This window comes from Bactrocera tryoni, unplaced genomic scaffold (assembly GCF_016617805.1).
Source record: "Bactrocera tryoni isolate S06 unplaced genomic scaffold, CSIRO_BtryS06_freeze2 scaffold_206, whole genome shotgun sequence".
Taxonomy (NCBI): Eukaryota; Metazoa; Arthropoda; class Insecta; order Diptera; family Tephritidae; genus Bactrocera; species Bactrocera tryoni.
In genome coordinates, this window is record NW_024395929.1 from 6,602 (window position 1) to 20,936 (window position 14,335).

Genomic DNA, 14,335 nt, shown 5'->3' on the forward strand with positions numbered 1-14,335 from the left:
CGGGGAAGTGCGTTGTAATTAGTAGTTTGCCGAGGAGGTCTAATCTCTTCCCTCCGCCCTAATGTAGGCACTATTTATATGATCTTTGGATAGCTTTTTGCTTAGCCTAGAGGTTTCTCTGCAACTTTCTATCGATGTGCAGAAAGATCGTCATGAGTCGCGTAGGATAAGGAAGAGTTTTTCCCAACCGCGTTAGTTCAACGAAACAACAATGATTTAAATGAGAAATTGGGCTGTATCATTAAATTGGAAGAGGAAGTAGAAAATAGACAACTTGTCACCTTGGTGGTCAGCAAATCTACTCCTGTAGTTATCCACAACGAGACTGTCTGTGTCTGTTGATAGCGTGAGGTCCAGTACTTCCTCTCACCCCGAAAACCTATCAGAGCTTTGGAAAAAAACGTTGGCTTATCGCCCTTGTTGCATATACTTAGATTACTATTCAGAATATACTGCAAGAGTGACTCACCTCTGGTGTTTATACTGGAACTACCCCGTGAGGTGTGCTTTGCGTTTGCATCACACCCTATTAGGACATCTTCCTTCCTGTTCTCCTCTACTAGTCTGCTGAGCGGGGTCGGTGGTATGTCTTCGTCGTGGGCCAAGTAGGCCGAGACCAAGAAGAAGGGCTTTTGCTTCTGTTCCACCTTTACCACTGTGATATCTGCTGTGCCGTAATTAGGACAAAGAAATGCATTTATATTTCTATTGATAAGAATGCATGCCCTAGGTTTACCTTTGTTCAGTGTGTAAAAAAGGTTATATTTGTTGCTGTTTAGCCCTTTAATGGTGTCTTCATTGGCCCAGTGCTCCTGTATTAGGGTCTTCGACTGCTGCAGGTTTATCTGTACGCATCTTAAGTTATTGGGCATCTCGGGTTTCTTCGATGCCCACATTCCTTAGCAGCTGGCTGGCGTCGTCGACCTCTTCCGTGTCGTCTTCATCAGCCGCTTTGTCGCCTTGGAAGATTTTTAGTCTGGCCTTGCGAATTCCGAAGCTGATTTTGTAGTCAGTCTTCTTGAGAGCCTCAATGGACTCATCGCAAATGGCCACCAGTATTGGTCTTATTGTTTTATTTGGTTTTTCCTCCTTGATCAGCTGCCACTCATCTATACCAGGTATAGATTTGTTTTGCAGCTTGATGCACCTCAGGAGTTTTTCGCCTGGCTCCTCTAGAGGGGTAGCCAAATGCGAGCACGAGGTCTCTTCGGAATGTCCCTGGCGGGTATAAGCCTCAATTGGAGACCTTCAAAGGCGTTGCTGATTTTGGCAACACCACCCGTCCGGAATTATAGCAGGGCCTTGTCCGCGCACATGTTGATCCTGTAACCCCTGATAACCCCCAGGATTGTCGAGTACAAAGCTTAGCACCAACTCGACAATCTGACGTCGATCTCCACCCATCTTTCCTGTATAGTGCTCGGGGAGGAGGAGTTTTCATCTATGATGGTCATGACGCTATCTCTGGCTACGTCGCTGAAATGCCTTGCCGTTGTTGTGCTGCTGTGTTCACCTTTTTAAAATAGTTGTATTTTTTATTTTTGGGATTTGTGGACAATTTTAAATGGTTTCGTTGAAACTCTGACCATTTTGTGTCCAAACTATCCTGGAATTTTTCTAAATTTATTAATTTTTCATTTAGATCACATCCAGAGTTCGAACACATATATTAATAATAACCCTGTATTTCGGTACCATCGGAGAAGACCTAACGACGTGACTAATTCTTAATCATTAGGACCGATTTCAGCCCAATTACCCGCAATGTTAATTCAAAATAGCTAGTGATTTGACTAATTCAAATCGCTAGTGGTTTCGTTAATTCAAAATAGTTAGTGATTTGACAAATTCCAAATCGACTAATTCCAAACTGACTAGTAGTTTCGTTAATCCAAAATAAAACAAATGTTTATTAAGTACAAAGCAATATATTTATTAAATTCGTTTATATGTAATTTTTAATTTAATTCCCTACTTTCAAATATTATAATAAAATTATCTTACATTCAATTTTAGTTTTTTTTTCTTATTTACTAAATAATTTTTTTTGTTACTCTATTTTTTTTACGCTGAAGGGCTTGCCGCAGTTGATCCTCTGGCGATCCCTTTGTCAATCCCGGTTGGAATGGACTCTAAGATAATTAAAAATATTTGTTATTAACTGTTTTAACTAATAAGCTAGTTCCTTTCTTACCACTAAGGGCATCGAAGAAATGGTTTAGCCTTTTGAGTGAATCTTTGCCCAAAACCCCACTAATATTGTACTGCATCGCCAATTCGTCAGTTATTCTATTTTTTAGGTTTTTCACCAACCCAGAACCCTGGAGAAGTTGACTCATACATTTGACCTGCAAATAAGTAAAGTGTTAAAACGATAAATATTTCGAAATTTACTGAAAAGTATTTCAAATTATAAAACGAAAAAAAAATTACTTACGTAGTTCCTCTTTCCGGCAACTTCTATTTCCTTATTAATGTGGCTCAAATCTTCCTTGCTTTTAATAGGAAATTTGTGAATTATCGCCGGGGAGTCGTTGTTGCGCTATCTTAGAAGCTGCTGTATTAGCACTTTCTGCTGTGCTACTTCTTCCAAAACTTGGTACTGTGTAGAAATTTCTCCCATTTTTTTTCCAGGAGTTCTAGTAATAAAAAAATATAAATAAATTAAAACACGAATATACTTGTTCTTCTTCTTGACTGGCGTAGACACCATTTTGGATATTCCAATTGAAGCCAGGTCCTCCTCCACCTGGTCCTTCCAACGGGCTGGACGTCTTCCTCTTCCTCTGCTCCCCAGCCGGTACTGCGACGAATACTTTGAGAGTTGGAGTCTTTTCGTCCATTCTGACAACATGACCTAACCAGCGTAGCCGCTGTCTTTTAATTCGCTGAACTATGTCAATGTCGTCGTATATCTCATACAGCTCATTGTTCCATCGAGCGCGATATTCGCTGTGAACAACGCGCAAAGGACCATAAATCTTACGTAGAACTTTTCTCTCGAAAACTCGCAACGTCGACTCATCAGATGTTGTCATCGTGGAATCCTCTGCACCATAGAGCAGGACGGGAATAATGAGTGACTTATATAGTTTAGTTTTTGTTCGTCGAGAGAGGACTTTACTTCTCTATTGCCTTCTCAGTCCGAAGTAGCACCTATTGGTAAGAGTTATCTTGCGTTGGATTTCCAGGCTGACATTACTGGTGGTGTTTATACTGGGTCCTAAATAGACGTAATTATCTACAACTTCAAAGTTATGACTGTCAACAGTGACGTGAGTGCCAAGTCTCGAATGCGACGACTGTTTGTTTGATGACAGGAGATATTTCGTCTTGCCTCGTTCATTGCCAGACCTAAATATTTGCTTTGCTTCTTTGTCCAGTCTGGAAAAAGCTGAACTAACGGCGCGGGTGTTGAGGCCGATGATATCAATATCATCGGCTTACGCCAGCAGCTGTACACTCTTATAGAAGATGGTACCTTCTCTATTTAGTTCTGCAGCTCGAACTATTTTCTCCAAAAGCAGGTTGAAGAAGTCGCACGATAGGGAAACCTCGTTTTGTAACGAACGGCTCGGATAGGTCCTTCCCGATCCTGACGGAGCTTTCAGTGTTGCACAACGTCAGTTTACACAGCCGTATTGGTTTTGCCAAATTCAGACATCGCGATATATGTAATTTCACGCTGTCGAAAGCAGCTTTGAAATCGACGAAGAGGTGGTGTGTCGATTCTCCTTTGAAGGGTCTTTTCCAAGATTTGACGCATGTTGAATATCTGGTTGGTTGTTGATTTGCCAGGTCTAAAACCACACAGATAAGGTACAATCAGCTCGTTGGCAGTGGGCGTTAACCTTTCACACAATACGCTCGATAGGGCCTTATATGCGATGTTTAGGAGACTTATTCCACGGTAGTTGGCGCAGATTGTGGGGTCTTCCTTTTTATGGATTGACTAGAGACATCTTAATTCCAATCGTCGGGCATGCTTTCATCCAACCATATTCTACAAAGAAGCTGATGCATACTCTTTATCAGTGCTTCGACGCCGTGTTTGGATAGCTAATTGCTATTCGTACTTCTTCATGGTCGGGCAATGGAACGTCTGCTCCATTGTCATCGATTGGCGAATCGGGTTCGCCTTCTCCTGGCGTTGTACTTTCACTGCCATTCAGCAGGCTGGCCAAGTTTTCCCTCCATAGTTTTAGTATGCTCTTGGCATCGGTCCCTAGGTCTACAAGAGTATGCTCCGGTCTTAAAACCTTCTGTTAGTTGCCGCATCTGTTTGTAGAATTTTCGAGCATCATTACCCCTGTCGGCCAGCTTATCAAGCTCTTCATACTCACGCATTTCGGCCACTTTTTTTCTGTCTGCAAATGCGTCTCGCTTCCCTCTTCTACTGTCGGTATCTATCCCATCTCCCAGCTCCTAAATATTCCTCACAGTTTTTAGGCTTAGACTTGCCAACAAAAACACCAACAGGAAAAACCGGCCTTCCCTAAATATTATTTATACTAATTAAAATTGGCCTTAACTGAATTCTTGAACTTCGAAAAAGCTGTAAACCGTCTATGTCAGGGGTGGGCATATTAGCCCTCAGTGGCATTTTGCCCGTTCGGGCACGAGTGCACATTTTGAGGGCTAGATGAGGGGATCATCGCGGGCAAACATGAAGAGGGAAGTGAGAGCAACGTATTTTAGCACTCCATATTTACAAATGAGAGCAACGTATTTTTCCACACCATGTTTACAAATGAGAGCGAGCGCATAAATGTGAAGTTGCACTGTGGGTAATAACTGTAAAATTCCCTAACAATTTTAAGCTTCTTTGTAATAATTATAAATTTATAAAATGTAAGACAAATAACAAAAAGTATAATAAATATTTTATTTTAGTAATCATTTTTTTTAATATGTCCTTATAACAGCATTTAATTTAGTTTATTTCAAATAATAAATTCTATGTTTGGTTTAATCTAATTTGCTGTAGCTACAGGCATTATTGTACCAAAATTTAAATCAGATAACCTACTTCTTATTTAATGTTTGTTTAATTTCATTATTGAAAAAAAGTATTCGCAAGTGTAGGTACTTCCAAACAAAGATATAATTTTCGAATCAAAAAGTTTCAAACCAGGTTATTTCTTTAAACTTCCTAATAAAAAGTAATTTTAATAAGAACTTCAGGTTTTGAACCACTGTTTCTTCAAACACATATGCCCAAATGAATCTTATGAGAGCGCAATGTGAATGATAAGCCAACACCGCTTCTACCGCCCGCTTACCATAGAATTTCCAACGATTTGGGGTTTTCTCCGTAGAAACGCGTCAGCAGATTGCTCTCTCGCAGGGTTGCCAATATCGATATACTGTTGAAATTATAAAAAATGTCTTCAATATGTTCGAAAGTTTCTTAAACTAACTCAAAATCAGAGTCGAATGTTAAAATATATTAATATATAAACTAGTTTTACTAGTTTTATTTCAGTTTTGATATTTTATATTATGAAAAATTATAATTGAAAAGTTAGATGTGTGCAAAACTACATATGCGTATTGAGTAATGGAAACATTGTTAGCATGAAAACGAGAACAAAACGGTTGCCGCTCGTAGCGGAGGGAGAAGCGAAATACGATGTTTCTGCCATTAGCGTTTGTATTCTATTTGGGTGCTTAGCCACTCTCAATCAATAATGCCATACCGCGCAAATATATTTTTATGTGATGATTTCTTATATTTTTGAAAATATGTGTTCCCTTTCTATAGCGCGTATTATTATTTTAATACATTTCCAGAGGCAACTTAGATTTTTAAAATTTAACAGAAAAATTATAGAAAAAAACCTCAATTCTTTGAATATTTTGATAAAACAACCAAACTGAAAATATCACATATATTAATATATATTTATATATATATATATTTAATATATATGTATTTATATAAGCATTTTCATTAAATGGAACTGCAATATGTTTAAACAAAATATATGTATCTTTTTTTGTATACATACATATATGCAGATATACATATAAAACTGCCTTGCATATGTATGTATAGAAGCCCAAAACTTGAGAAAAGTTTTCCCAATTGTAGTTAAAATGAATTTTTACTTACCCCTCGATGAACATTAAGTTAGGAAAGAATGTAATTGATTTTTTCGCAACATTTTATGCCCTTCCCTCCGTAAACTCCCTCGTGCGCACTTTGCGGGCTAAAAATGTGCCCATACCTGGTCTATGTTAATATCAATGTTTAAGGTGTCGTCTAACTGAACCAATTTGCTTATATTATTTAAGTGCCATTTTAATCCGACCTGCAAATATTCGCCAAATATATGGCTTGGACGCACAATCGAACTTATAAAACGAACTCACATTGACATTTCTACTTCGGGGAGTTTTCATCAAGTCAATTGCACATGCGCGTGAAACTCTATTTTTTATGTACCACTATCTTAATTCTTCATTTAAATTAAAACGCTCTACACAATCTTCTTCAAAAACATTTAAATTTTCCTCTAATTCTATTTCCTGTATCATTTCAAAATTTTTCAACGCACCTATTCTTCTCATTTCTTACTAAACGACGCAGATGCCTCTTGCCTACAATTTTCTTTGTTACCTTCATTTTTTATTATTTATTTCACTTTTTTATTATTAGTTATTTTATTTATTATAAAATTTGCTTGGTGAAATGTACCAACACTTTGCCATTAAATAACACGCTGGCTTATTTCACAAGCAAACTGTTTTATCTCTAAACTTTTATTTATTAATTATTACTATATTTATTTGTACTTATCAAATAAATTTTCACTTTCAATAAACATTTTTTTACTATAACTCTCTTATTATGTATATATATTATTATCGTTTCCGCACAAAAGTTACGCACTTTCCTTTTAAACGAGTTAATGTGAAATGATGCGTGGGCGCGCGTCAATTTTTGAAAAAAAGTTTTTGCCACAAAAGTGACAAAATATAATTTGAATTAAGAACAAGCATGCTTAAAGCCCTGACAGACGAGCAAAATTAATGCGCCTTAAGCAACGGTAATGCGCATTGAAATTTTATGGTGACAGACGGCAGACTTGTGCATTTAGACAGCTGATAGTGAAATTTGTTTATTTATTAAAAAAAAAAGTGAAATAAAAGTATGCTAAAAAGTTAAGAATATAGGAAAAATGGATAGCAAACTATGCGTTGTTTATTTTCTGCCATCTAAAAATATTAAAATTTGTTTTTGTTAATATACTTGCACACAATTTAATTAGCAATATAAAACTGCATACTTCTGATGCTGTAAACGCAAAGGAAGCAGCAGACTTCAAGCGACATCTGTCAAAAAATAGCAAAAATCGGCAATTTTTGAGCAGTGTTGCCTACTCAAATTTGATAAATTCAGCTAAATGCACGAAATTCTTGTGCTTTACAAACTTGCATTAACATGGGTCAAATGCGCAAATAAATGTAAATTAAGCGCACTAATGCATATTAGCGCTGTCGCATGTCAGAGCTAATAGTTCGATTGCTGATAGGTGTCCGTTATACATTATTATACTTCTATGTTGTTATTGCAATTCCATATTCGCATTGTCTTTGTTTTTAGTACAGCTTCTTTGTCTATCGCGAAATGAACACAAAAAAACAAAAGGACTGTTGTAAGGGTTCGTTTTGCCAATTAATTTTTCGAGTAAAGCGTCCTTGCAATTCAATCATTAACGAAAATACTAATTACCAGTAATGCATGAAATCGTTAATATGTTTAGCGCACTGGTAATTGACACCACCCGAACAGGGAAGCTACCGTAAATAACGACACATATCTTAATCATAGGTGTTCTCAACGGTATAACACAACTAGTTCTTATCTGTTTATTAGTTTAGAATCATTTGCGATCCTTTACATCAGGGTTCGCATTTACTACTCCGTAGCAGCAAAATTTCTAAAATTATTGCTATGCTATCGCTACCGCTCTCACTTTGCCAGGAGCCACAGCATAGCCTTAGCATAACAATGTAAAAGTATGTGCTCTACTCTGCTCCGAGTTTTGTTAGGTAACAAACGATAGCTGGAGCGGGAGCAAAAAATTAAATTCTGCTCTATGCTCTGGCGTAGTGGTAGCAAAAAATTGGGAGCGGTAGCACAGCAGAGCTAATGAAAATTTTCATGTGCTACAGCCCCCGCATGTGTTTGTTGTTTTTTTCTTTTTTGCTAGTTTCTGTCATAATATTTGAATTAATTGAATAATTCAAACAAAAAAATGTTATGCAAATCATTTTGGCACCTGGGGCGTCAAGTGACTTTATAAATCTAAAATCAAATATTTTAAGAAATATATTAATAAAGTGAATTAGATAATAATTGAATAAATTATACTTTTTTTTTATTATGTAAAATATTTACCATTTTTATATTACCAAAAACATCATCTCTTCCAAATGTATTACAATACTCAATTACTATGAATTTTCGAAATTAATTTGAACTACTTATACTTTCCCCCTTTTTATATACATTAGGGTGTTTTTTTTTTTTTAACCAATGGAGTCATGTGTAGAAGTTCACGCAAGTGAGGAAAGTTCTCTGATCGCCATTCACTTGGGAGTGGCCAGAAACGATTCTTTTACACATGGCTCAAGCAGCTCACTACTTCCGGTCTTTGACCAAGTATACTCTGGGTAGCCTAAGAACATCCGTTTGAAGGCGAGCTAAAGTGAGAAGGCGAAACATCCCCTGCATAGGGTTGTGCGCTGGGTTTGGGACCCGCAACGTAAAAAAAACAAGTATAACTAGCCTCGGATGAGAGACCCCCCTTTTGATGACGACCATGGCAAACGAAATAAGGACTACGAATTGAGGGCATGCACCTGGAATATCCGGTCCCTTAATTGGGAAGGTGCCGCTGCCCAGCTGGTTGATGTCCTCGTAAAAACAAAGGCTGACATCACCGCCGTCCAAGAGATGCGATGGACGGGACAAGGACAGAAACAAGAAGAAGAAGAATTAATTTTTTTCAGTCCCGTCACGAAATTTCCTTGGAAATACTCCAAAAAAATTCCCTGAAAATTTTAGCCCTAAATATTAACATTAAGAACTGGACCAAGACATGTAAAAATTTTCCATAGAAAATACACTACAATCCTGATTTTTTATCTTTAACTTCCTACAGATCAGAGGTATTTTATGGCATCGCTTTGACTTTCATTGATCCTGACTCTCCTGGTGGTCTGAAAAAAAATCAAAAGAAATTCTTAATCAGTAAGGATGCTGTTATAGTCCCTACCTCAGGGAACACGAAAAAAATTTTTTTGAAAAATGGCGACTCTGTGAAAATAAAAATCATTTTTTACGCTTTTTTTTGAAATTCCTGAATTTTTTTACAATATTAAAAACAGAAATTTTGACACGATTAGGAACGATAAAGGATTATATAAAGAAGGTTCACACAAAATTTCAAGTATATCGGTTGTATAGAACTTGAGATAATGCCGGTACCGTGTGGAAAAAAGTAGTTTCGAGAAAAACGCGTTTAAAAAATTCGATACGGCCGAACCGGGCTAGGTGCTGCGTCACTAAAGTAACTGTAGCTCTTAAAAGAATTTAAATTTTTAAAAATCCTTTGGAGGATATGTTCTTAAGGGTCTAAACTTTAAATATATGAAAAAAATCGAATTTTTCAAAACTAGAGTAGAATACCTCCTTAAGGATCTAAACCGGGATATTAAATTTAACTTCAGGCAGGAGAAAAGAACTATAGTTGAATCCCAGAAAAGCTAACTCGCGAGAAAGTTAAACCTTCGGCTAAGTGGACCGATTTTGAGCGTCCACATACTGTTCTAAAAAGGTAACTTTTGGTTTACCTTTTTGAGCTTATCATGTTTTTCAAACCCAACTGTTTGTTTAGCAAGAAAAATCACTGCTATGCATTCCCCGAAGTTCTATGTAAAAAATTACTGTCGGTGTCGCGAGGTGCACACGCAGTTTGTCATGAACATTTGAACTTGTGAGTTTTTTATAGTCAGTCAAATGTCAACAAAGCAGAAAAAGTTATTGCAAATCAGATTAAAATTGCGTCAAAAAGCTGAGATTTTAAAAAAAATCGATGAAGGTATATCGTTTGGCGTTGAATTATGATGTATCTAAGGCGGCCATCTCATAAACAAAGAAAAAACGTCATGAAATTTTGAAGGCAATGGAAAGCACAAACGAAGAGCCAACCAAGAAAACCTTACATAAATCGTAATATCCTTGCCTCAAGAACGCAAGGATGTATAAACGGTTCTTAAGCCAAAGACATTGTGAAATGAGTAGTACAATTTTAAAGGCAACAGCCAAGCTCGAATTTGCCAAATTGCACCCTGGAAAACAATTTCATGCAAGTAATGGATGGGTAGCAAATTTCAAGAAACGATACGGTTTCACGACTTAAAAATTTGTGGGAGAATCCTCTCAAGCGACAAGTCAGAAATAACGCCATTAATTTATAATTTGCTACCAAAAATGCAGATGAATCTGGATTATTTTATCGTTTTCTGCCCGATAAAACATTTGTCGCGGAAAACGAAAAGACGGCACTTGGCCGAAAAATTGCTAAGGGTAGAATTACATTTATGTTGTGTGCGAACGCAGATGGTTCGCATAAGTTGAAACCATTGGTAAATTTAGAGCTATTTTTCTGCTGGTTCCATCATTCATTTATTAAGAAGGTAAATTTATTTTTATTTATCATTTTTAATTTTAAGTGTGCCAAAATATTTTTCTGGTTCGCAAATTTTCTGCTGAAAATAATTTACCACCCAGAGCATTATTGCTGATTGACAACTTTACTGGCCATACATAAGTCAGTTGACAAGTTATAGTCAGATGATGGAAAGATTGTGGCAATGCTTTTACCACTTAACGTGACAGCTATTTTGCAACCCATGGATCAAAGTCCCATTAGACTGCTCAAGTTACGATGCTGGGCTAAACTGTTATGGAACATTGTAGCTCAAGAAAACGTTCCGGTTTAGAATATTTTGCAAGGATATTCAATTCGTGAAGTCTTCTTGTTTCTTAAATCTGCAAGGGATGAATTGCCAAGAGCTGTGCCAAAGCGTGGAGAAATATAAAACAGTTGGACGATGATCAATACGACAGTGAAGACGAAATTCCACTGCTTACACTGATTAAATCAAATAGTTCTCTCGTTTATACACTTCGAGAGGTACAATCATTACAGTCCAAGGTGGATGTCAGCAGTAAATACATCGAAAATTGGAACGATGACCAAATACGGAAGATGATGAAGATTTCGAAGTGTCTGACAATGAAATTGAAGAACCGGTTATCGAGGAAGATATGCAAAGAGTTGATTGCATCAATACCTTGATAAAGTGGTATGAAAACAAGAATGATACAAATCAGATATCACATCTTATTAATATGCGCACAAATATTGTCAGGAGATATTACACAAAAGAAAAGAAACAAACAAGTCTCGACCACTTCTTTAAACCAGCCCTTACAAATTTATATGTACGTTAGTATGTATGTATAATGTGGAAAGTTTAAATTAAATCAAAGTCTCTGTTTTGTTATGAATAAAAGTGAGTCATGCGAGTCATAATTCGAAAAAGAAAAACACCTTGGGCCATTTTGGTTAACTGTTTCGCGATTCTCCTGTACTAACTTTTGTATTCAGAATTTTTACTAAGAATATAACACCAAGCAAGTTTTAAACGACTACTGTATGGAGGAAGACTTAGTCCAGAATGCCATCGGAAATGCCCTAAAACGAAAAGTAAAAACTTTTTGTACCGACTCTAACTTGTCAGAATGGATTTGGTAACTAGGATTCATTATAACAGAGCCTCATTTCAATATAGGCCTAACCAAAGTTGTAAAAAGTGTTTTCGTAACATAAGGATCTCTAAATTCTTTAGACCAACGTTTATCAAAACTGAGAATAGTCTTTGCTTTCAAGGTATCAATCAAAATTAAGCTTAGGTTCCTTAGTAACAGATCTACGAGAAAAGCACATTGTCTTACATTTTTGAAAATTTAATGACAAATCATTTCTATCACACCAAGCACCAAATTGTTTAAGTCTGCAGCAGTTAAGTGTGCAACAGACACCTTTCATCAATTGATGTACATGATTTAAAAAGCTATACATCGTCGGCATATAATAAAATATTTGAAAACTCAATGACAGAAGAGATATCGTTAAAAAATAAGATGAACAGGATCGGGCCAAAATGACTGTCTTGTGGAACATCTGAAGACACATTATGTTATATTATTAAGCAATATATCCATTGAAGAAGTATTGGTTGAAAGCCCAGAAGATCAAGAATATGTTTAAAATCAAGAGATCTACTTAATCGAAAGCCTGGGTGAAGTCAGTGTATATAATACCCGAACGCTTGTGCCCCTAAAACCCAATGATACGTGGAATGCTCCATATATGAAGCATATGTCGCCAAGCACCCCACGGTTTCCTCACAATAATGCAGGAATTTTCCTTCATTATTATTGTTAGTTTATACAAAGAATTATTTTTCACTTTTTAGTTTGATATGTTTTAAAAGCGTGTTTTTTTTTAGTTTTTTTAAACTATATTTATTTTTGATTTTTTAGTTTGATATGAGAAACCCCAAATTTGTTAAAATATGAACTATAACATGTAGTATTGGTTAAGTAAATCGATAATTAGGCGGCATTTAATATCTACTCGTAACCTTTCATTGACTAATTGTTATATTATTTGCGACCAAGTTCCATTAACGCCTTTACGAATTATTACTTCTTATGCCGGTATTCTGCTTGTCACGATTGTCTCATGTCTCTAATTGTCACAATCGTAATTTAGTGGCTCTGTTAGTCATGAGTCTCATTTTGGTATTCTGGCAGATACAGTTTAGTAGTATACTGTATAGTAGTGGCTAAATCGAATCATTTCTTCTAAAGCCTCACTGTTACATTGGGTTTTACCTGTCAACTTTGAACAGTCTAGTTCTTCAATTCGAATACCGTCCAAAGATCTACAACGACTAAGTGCTATATAAGCTTGTCCAGCAGCAAACAGTCGAGAGCCCAGATAAATTACTGCATGATCTACTGTACAACCAGAAAACGTATATTTATAAATAATTCAGAAATATACGTTCTCTGGTACAATCTTGAATCTTATGAACGGTCGACGCCCAACTCAGTATGCTATTCAAATGTCACCAAAACTAGTTTTATATAGATGTTGCATACTTTTAAGCGCATCTTTTTGGTGAGCTGCTTAAGCTAACTATCGACTTCCTACAGTGTCGCTCAAATATTCTAGGTTTTAGTACCACTTAAAAAAGTTACAAACCAACATACATACATACATATTGTACATACAAGTGAAGCTAATAAAAGCGTATTAAAAAGGGAGACCCCACAATCTGCAACTACAGTGGGATAGACCTCGTCAATATCGCATACAAGGTTCTATCGAGCATATTGTGTGAAAGATTAAAGCCCACTGTCAACAAACTGATTGGATCTTATCAGTGTGGCCTTAGACCTGGCAAATCAACAACTGACCAGATATTTATTATGCGACAAACCTTGGAAAAGACTCGTGAAAAGAAAATCGACACTCACCACCTTTTCGTTGATTTTAAAGTTTCTTTTGGCAGCACGAACAGAAGCTCTCTTTATTCCGCCATGTCTGAATATGGTATCCCGGAAATTAATACGGCTGAGTAAGCTGACGTTGAGCAATACCAAAAGCTCCGACAAAATCGGGAAGGACCTTTCCAAGCCGTTCAATACCGGCGGCTTCTTCAATCTGCTGCTAGAAAAATTTATTTGAGCTGCAGAACTTAATCGAGAAGGTACATATTGATATCATTGACCTCAGCAACAGCGCCGTTAGTTTTGCTTTCTTCAGACTTCATAAGGAAGCAAAGCAAATTCCGTCTATCTACGAGCCAGCGTTAACACTAGCAATAATGTGAGCCTCGAAATCCAACGCAAAATTACTCTTGCCAACAGGTGCTACATCGGACTGAGTAGGCATTTGAGAAGTAAAGTCCTCTCTCGACGACCAAAAGGCAAACTCTATAAGGCACTCATTATTTCCATTTTGCTATATGGTAAAGAGGCATTTCGATGACAACATCTTACGAGTCGACGCTAAGAGTTTTGGAAATACAGGTTCTGCGGAGGATTTATTGTCCTTTGCGCATTGGCAACGGCGAATATCGCATTCAAACAGAACGAGTTTTGTTCCACTTAGGTGGGGCGGACAAAAAGGGATGAACAAAGAGTAAAGGGCGCCCTTAATTCTATATAAGAAGACTCGTTAGG

General features: G+C 36.8%; 1 pseudogene; it reads left to right on the forward strand.

Annotated features, from left to right (window-relative positions):
* The first annotated feature begins 10,030 nt into the window (after positions 1 to 10,030).
* LOC120780167 lies at positions 10,031 to 11,530 on the forward strand (annotated as a pseudogene).
* The last annotated feature ends 2,805 nt before the right edge of the window (positions 11,531 to 14,335 follow it).